Source organism: Octodon degus, unplaced genomic scaffold (genome assembly GCF_000260255.1).
Source record: "Octodon degus isolate 3935 unplaced genomic scaffold, OctDeg1.0 scaffold00104, whole genome shotgun sequence".
Taxonomy (NCBI): Eukaryota; Metazoa; Chordata; class Mammalia; order Rodentia; family Octodontidae; genus Octodon; species Octodon degus.
This window is the reverse complement of record NW_004524680.1, coordinates 2,787,857-2,796,354: the sequence shown is the minus strand read 5'-3', so window position 1 is coordinate 2,796,354 and position 8,498 is coordinate 2,787,857.

Below are 8,498 nucleotides of genomic sequence, written 5' to 3'. Positions count from 1 at the left end.
TTAGAAATTTCTTAATTTTTTTTTAAATTTATTTATTTGTGTGTGTGTGTGTGTGTGTGTGTGTGTGTGGCCAGCTCAGCCCACCAGGGGACGGGGCTGGCTGGCATGTGGTGCTGGGGGATTGAACCACGGTCTCTGTGCATTGCTAAGCTTGTTCTAAGTAGGTGTTTTAGACCACTGAGCCATCTCACCAGCCCCATATTTCTGTTTTTTGAAAAAATTATTTTGTATATTGTTTTCTTTCTTTCTTTCTTTCTTTCTTTCTTTCTTTCTTTCTTTCTCTTTTTTTTTTTTTTTTTTTTTTTTTTGTGGAACCAGGGATTGAACTCAGGCCCTTGAGTTGCCAGGCAAGCGCTTATTCCACTGAGCCATCTCCCGGCCCCTGTATATTGTTTTCTATTAAAATGTTTTTAATTTCAGAAAATCCTAAAGTTCACATGATGGAAGGACAAAATATCCAGAACAGGCCAGACATGATGGTATATTCTTGTAATCCCAGCACTAGGGAGGCTGAGATAGAAAGATAGCTGTGAGTTCAAGGCCAGCTTGGGCTATAAAATGTGTTCAAGACAAGCCTGAACTGCATAGTGAAACTTTGTCTCAAAAAGACAAAAAAAAAAAAAAAAATCCAGAGTAATCAAAACAATCCTGAGATAACAGCACAACATAGGAGACATCATAGTACTTTATTTCAAGTTATACTGAAGAGGAAAACAGAGAGTTAAATTTTTATTTCCCACATCTTATGCCAACCTGCAGCTAGTTACTTCCCTGAGTAGATTCGTTGCTGTTTTGTTTTTTTTTCTCCAGAACTGGGGATTGAACTCTGGTCCCTGTGCTTGCCAGGCAAGTGCTTATTCCACTGAGCTATCTTCCCGGCCCCTAGATTTGTTTTCTAATGCCCAGTGCATATTTCCCTTATCTAACTGACCTCAGCCAAGTGTTTCCTGTAACTTGACTTACGCAGAGCTTGAATTTGCTTATATAGTTAGCCCTTAGGCCAACCAATAATAAGGAGATAAGATGTAACTAATTACTAATCACCAAATACTCTGTTTCTGTACTCCCACTTGCAAACCCCTTATAAGCCCTAAACTAACAGAGATCAAGACCTAAACTTTGGGAATGAACTGGGGTCAGATCTGTCAACATTAATAAATATGCTTCCAAACCCTGGGTGCTGTTTCAGTGTTGCTGTTTGCCCTGAAATACTACAAAGCCACAGTAACAAACACATGATATTAGCAAAGAAACAGACATGCAGACCAATGGAATAGAACAGAACACTGAAAACCCATGCACCCATATCCATCTCATTCTTTTTATTATTTTAGAGGTTTTTTTGAGTCAACATTTACCTCAATTCAGACTGAACTTTAACTCTCTATGTGGCCTATGCTGGCTTCAAATTCATGGTGATCCTCATGCCTCAGCCTCCTGAGTGCTGGGATTATAGATATGTGCTACCATGCCCAGCAGTCATCTGATCCTTGACAAAGGGACCAAAATAGAAGATGATAAAGTTAACGCCATTAACAGATGATACAGGTAAAACTGGATATATCTACCCGCAGAAGATTGATCAAATAAATATGGATGGAGACCTAGATAAGAATTTTGAAAAAAAAATAAAAAATTTTTTAAAAAAAGAATTTTGAAACTACTAGAGGAAAACATAGAAACTGTGCATGGCAGTGTACCCCTTTAACACCAGCACGCGAATGCTGAGGCAGAAGGATCACAGCAAATCCAAGGCCAGCTGAGCCTGACATACACGGTCAGCCTGACATGCACAATTAGACACTGTCTTAAAAAAAAAAAAAGAAAAAAGAAAAAAATGGAGGAAACACTTGAAACCAGAGACACAGGCAAAGACATCTTCAATAGCACAGGAAATAAGAATCAACAAGAGGGACTATATCAAAATTAAGGGGCTGGGGAGATGGCTCAGTAGAATAAGTGCTTGCCTGGCAAACACAAGGGCCTGAGTTCAATCCCTGGTTAAAAATAAATAAATAGGGCTGGTGAGATGGCTCAGTGGTCTAAAGCACCTAGTTAGAACAAGCTTAGCAAAGCACAGGAACCACGGTTCAATCCCCCAGCACCACATGCCAGCCAGCCCCGCCCCCTGGTGGGCTGAGCTGGCCACACACACACACACACACACACACACAAATAAATTTTAAAAAAATAAATAAAAGCTTCTGCACAGCAAAGGTAGCAACAGTGTGAGAAGACAATAAAATAGGAGAAAATCTTTGCTGCCTACTCTTTTGATACAGGATTAACATTAGAATACATAAAAACTCAAAAAAAAAAAAAACAACCAGAGAAACTAAAAAGCCCAACTAACAAATGGGCAAATGAACTGAATATACATGTCTCAAAGAAATAGTACAAATGGCCAGTAAGTACATTAAAAAATTTTAAACATCTTTACTGATTAATGAGACATAAATCAAAATCCCCATGAGATTTTATCTTACTTTCATTAAAGTAACTATTATCAAAAATTAAAAAAACAGAGTGCTGGAAAGGGTGTGGTAAAAAGAAACCCTCCTACACTGTTAATGGGAGTGTAAACCAGTACAACCATTACGGAGATTCCTTAAAAAAATGAATTATGTAATTTAATCCAGCTACATCACTCCTTGGTATACTATCAAAAGGACTAAAGATAGAATAATATAGTGATTTGTACATACACATATTTATAACTATGCAATTCATAGTAGCTATGAAATGAAAGCAGCCTAGATGCTCATCTATAAATAAATGAATAAAGGAGACAGGATATATACACCATGGAGTAAAATATTCTACTATAAATAAGAATGAAATCATTTCAATTAATAAAAAAGTTTAAGGTTGGGCCTGGTAGCACATGTTTTTAATCGAAGTACTTGGAAGGCTGAGGCAGGACGATCTTTGCAATTTCAAGGATAACCTAGCTACAAAGTGAGCTCAAGGCCAGCCTGACCTACATAGTGCAACCTTGTCTCAAAAAGACAATAAAGGGCCCCAAATAGCTCAGAGGATTAAAGTGCCTGCAGGGAGGTGCAGGGCCTGGGGTTCAATCCCCAGGCCTGCCATGCTGGCTCCACCCCAGGATGCATTGAGTCAGCAATTGAGACTGGGTGTAGTGGTGTGCTTGTAATCACATCTCTTGGGAGGCTATAAACAGGCACATCACTATGAGTCTGATCTAGTAGTGAGACCCTGAACACCCTGTAGATCCTTTCCTGAAATATAAAAATAAAAATAAAAAGAGAAATAAAAATTATCCAAATATGTTATCTGTACATATCAATATACCAAGATGAACCTCATTGTTGTATATTACTAACATAAATCAACCTTAAAAAAAGCTGCTGAAGTATCTGATGGGTTAGCAGCTTAGGCCTGACTAACTGTCCAAATGCCACATGCTGTACTCACCTACTGAACAACGGTGGACATCACTGGCTATCCTACAGCCTGGTCATCCAGTACCAAAGACTTATGCAAAAATACTCATCTGAGTTCTGTGGTGGCAAAACCACTCAAGTCTGCACATACCTGCCTGTACCAAAGACTCTTATGCAAAAATACTCATCTGATTCTTGGGGGAAAACCACTCCAGCTTGCCATGTACCCACATGGCCCTCCAGGCCATGACTGTGCCTGGCACTGACTGATGAGCTGTTCTGGAGCTGACCAAACTTAGAGATGGACCCCTGACAGAGGCTGAGCATTGCCTGTTTATGATGGAAGTACCTCTGTTAGGAATGGAGTCTGACTGGATATGTTGTTATCACCTTGAACAAAGTTATTTTAGTTGAAGCTCTCCTGAAAGGGTCTCCACAATGAACTCTGGGCCTTCATACAGTCCCTCAATTGGCCAAAATCTACACAGACTCTAGATATGTCTTTGCTACAGTTCAGGTTCATGGAAGATACACATAGAGAACGGATTACTTACAGAAGCAGAAAAAAAATCATTCAAAACAAAGAAGAAGCAAATCTAGAAAAAAAATTGTATTTAAATCTAGAAATTTTAATGGGCATTCCTCCTGACACTGTCATGGTAATTTTAAAAATCAACTTCTTGCATATACAAAAGAAAAATGAAGGGCTTGTGAGATGGCTCAGTGGTCTAAAGCACCTACTTAGAACAAGCTAAACTAAGCAAAGCACAGGGACTACGGTTCAATCCCCCAGCACCACATGCCAGCCAGCACTGCCCCCTGGTGGGCTGAGCTGGCCACACACACAAAATAAATGAATGAATAAATAAATAAATAAATAAATCTTAAAAAGAAAAATGAAGAGCAAGCCATTAAGGCACTAAGCCCCTGTTAGATACTTCCTAATGGAAAACTGTCATCCACAAAAGATGGCTTGTGCTGGAGTTTAAAAACACCACAATGTAACTCATGGAGGAAAGACAGCCATGAAGAGCACCGAGGCTGCTACAATTACATCCCTTGCCTGGCCAGCATCTGACCACTGTCTGCCAGTGATGGTAAACCTATGCACAAAATAATCAGGTTCAGAGGCGTAAGGCCCGTCTGAGGATTCAACTGACTGAAACATTACCTTTTGAGGATACACAAAAAGACCTCACAAAAGTCAAACTGAGCAAAGAATACAGATCTCTTCTGGTCCTAATTTATACTTTCTCTGGTTGGGTAGGAGCCTTCCCCACCAGAACAGAAAAATCCTCCAAGGTCAGTCAAGCACTGCTCTGAGAAATTATTCCCAGATAGGTACATAGGAAGTGATAATGGCTCCGTCTTTGTGGAAGAAATAATTCAAAACCTCCCTGAACTGCTCAGAATAAAATGGAACTTGAATACTGCATATCAGCCTCAGAGTTCTGAAAAGGTAAAATGGATGAACCAGACCTTAAAAACAGCCCTTGCCAAATCCTGTCATGAAACCAAAGCCCCATGGGCTAACCTTCCTATGGCCCTTCTTCATGTTAGATGCTCACATGGACCCACTGGATTCACCCCCATGACGTACTTTATGGGCAGTCACTCCTTATAATTAAAATTTTTAGGGGAGACAAAATGACTAAGTGATTCCACTCTAGCTTGCCAGCTCCAACAACTAGGAAAAATGTTACCCAGTATATACACAAAACAGCCTCAGAAGGGGTCTTCATCCCCACTGACCCCTCAGCACACCCATTTTCACTTGGAAACATGGTTTGGGTTAAGGACTAGAAAAAAGGACCTCTCCAGGTGACAGGGAGGGAACCGCATATGATAATCTTAACCACCACAGCTGTTACAGTTGCAGAGATGCAGCCTTAGATTTATCACGCCTGCATCAAGAGAGCCCACCATGCCATCACTAAGGATTGGGAGGTCACCTAACCCAGACAACTCCTTAAAGACCCCCCTCTGTGGCCAGAAAACTCTAAGCTCTGCTCTTGTCACATGTGGAAGCTGATGGATCTACACAGAGCTGATGAAGCCTGAGGACACTGACCTTGGAATGTCTCACTGGCTGGCCCTCCTTTTTCCTAGGACTCTTCTAAAACTCTACACTTTGCTTTTTGCTATAGAACTCTGGACTGTTGCACTCACTGACTGAAAAATTTAAAAAATACATATTTTTATTGCTAAGCTTGTTGTTAACCTTGGGGTTGGTTACCCTTAGCTGCTTCCAGGGGCAACGGCGAAACACCTAACTCTGAATGTTGCTGCCACTGTCAAACCGGTAACTCTTAAATTTGATGCTTGCCTTGTACTCCCATATGGAAGCCTAATTAACCAATGCCATTTTAGTTCTGTTTCTTTTTATCTCTGTTCCTACACTCTCTCTGGCTGAGAAACTCAAATGGTGATGCCCCTCAGAGTCCTTGAGGAACATCAGGAGGGGGGAATGAAGCAGAAGTCCTGACCTAACTATAGCCATTTTGTTAAGCAAAAGGCAGTCATTTTGTTCTTTGACACTGAACTCAGCTAAATCATATACTTTGTCATTAAACTGAAACTTTTGTGAATGTGCTAAAAACAACTTTTCTATATAACATGTGTTCATTGTACTCATTGTACCACGGCCAGCTTGAAATTTATCTTTTTTTTAATTAATTAATTTATTTATTTTGTGTGTGTGGCCAGCTCGTCCTGCCTGGGGGCGGGGCTGGCTGGCATATGGTGCTGGGGGATTGAACCGCGGTCCATATGCTTTGTTAAGCTTGTGCTAAATAGGTGCTTTAGACTACTGAGCCATCTCACCAGCCCCTTATCTTATTCTTGTAACTTACAAAAAAGGCAAGCTCTCTAAACAGGACCTCAGCCTTTGGAGGTTACTCCTCTGGGTCTGTAGAGTTGAGAAAATTTCCTTTACTCTCCTGAGTTCCTGGCTACTGCTGACTCAATTTTTCTGTTACATCTATTGTTAAGAATACTGGAAAGAGCAATTGACCCAAAAGCACCAGAATAGTCCAACATGGCAACAATTCACCGCAAGTTCAGACACACAGACTTTCATGAGAGGGTTGACACTAGACTACAATGTCTGAGGATTCTCTTGACTCCCTGTGATCAGATGGCATCACTACTGCATTGCTGGAGTCTTAGGTAATCACTGATGCAGCAGGTAGACAGAGCTCCTATTAAATGTGGAAAATGCCTCTTTTGCTCTGGCCCAGTGGTGGGCCTCTCTCCAATGCCAACTAAAGAGTAACAGGCACAGATAGCCTAAGGTAAGAAATTTTAGTTTATCCCTTAGCTATGAGATTGGTTTACTGTCATTTCTCCTCATACATCCCCAATGTCTTATAATTCTGTTATGGACCTTCTTAGTAAATTAGATGCCTCTATCTCCCTAAAAGAAGGACAAGTACAGGTTTATATACTGATAGAGCAAGGGCTCCATCTGTTAGGTCTCCTTACCACAGTCTTGATGACAAGGGCAAATCTCAGTCTGGGACCGCAACACTTTGGGCTGAGCTGTAAATGTACAGTCCATAAAGAAATAGCTCAAGCCTGGGATAGCCTATTCCTGGAGAAAACAGTATGCCTTAAACTTGAGGCTCTAAGATAAGAAATGATCAACCCCTACTAAAAAAGTTTTTGGGGCATGGAGTCATTAAATCATGACAAACCCCTTGAGTGAGTCCTACTGTGCTGATAAAGACATCTAATGGTGAGTATTGATTTATTTAGGATCTGGGCAGTCCATGAAGCAGTAATATACCATGGTACCTAACCTTTATTCCCTGATCACTTGGGCTCCTGGGAACACCAAATATTTTATTCATCCTAGACCTGAAGGGTGTTTGCTTTTTTCTTTCATTTTGGTTGTTTTTTGAGGCAGGGTCTCATTATGTAGTTCAAGCTGTCCTTGAACTCACTGTGTAGCCCAGGCTGGCCTCAAATTTATGGCACTCTTCCTGCCTCAGCCTCACAAATGCTGGAAATAGAGGCCTAGGCCACCATACCCATCAGCATGCTTTTTCTCCCCTTGTATTTCCTTCTGTCTAGAATCATAATACTGGTATTTGACTTTGAAAGGTGAGGCCCTGAAGCACAGTATACACAGTACTCCTAGACCAGTGATAGGAAGCTTTTTGTAGACTGAGTGCCAGGCCATCGAGATAGCGCAGCAGTGTAAACACCTGCCTGGCAAGTGCAAGGACTGGACTCAATCCCTGGCACCAAATGCTGTGCCAGCTCTGCCTCTGTGCTGCAGAATGGGCCCCTATACCAAATTTAAATTTTAAAAAAATGGAATTCAGGGATTTTTATTTTATTTTATTTGGCACCAGGGATTGAACTGAGGACCTTGTGTTTGCTAGGCAGGCACTTATACCACTGAGCCAACTTCCTGACCCAGGGAATGTTAAACAGTCTTTGTATCCAGTTACAGCTGGCAAGACAGCTCAGTGGACTAAGCACTTGCTTAGGCAAACACAGGTACTGGGGTTCAATCCCTTGTACCACATGACATGCCAGCCCTGTCTTGAGCAAGCTGAGCCAGCCACAGAGATCAGGTGTGGTAGTGCACACCTGTAATCCCAGCACTGGGGAGGCTGAAAACAGGAGGATCACAACGACTCCAAGCTGCATAGTGAGACCCTGTACCAAATGCATAAATAAATAATAAAAATTTAAAAAATAGAGACTGAGTGCCCAAGCTGCAAGCCCAAAACCACTTATTTATTGCAAAGTACCAGCACTGCAATTAAACCTGGATACTGAGGTTCTAGACTAGAAAAAAATAAATGATATCTAATGCTCAGCTTGGCTCTTCTGCTGACAGAAAGGGTTATGTGTGCTTGCTGTGGTACATCTGCCTGCTGTGGCACATGTGCCATACTACCCTAAATAGTACTTCTCCGGGGGTTCAAGGACAGCCCTCATGTATAGCACCTGGAAAACATTAGCCAATGGATTGACAGTCAACACTAAATTATGGGACTTTTATTGTACATTTAAAAAATCTGTAAAATTTGCTAATTGGGGGCTGAGGAGATGGCTCAGTGGAATAAGTGCTTCCCT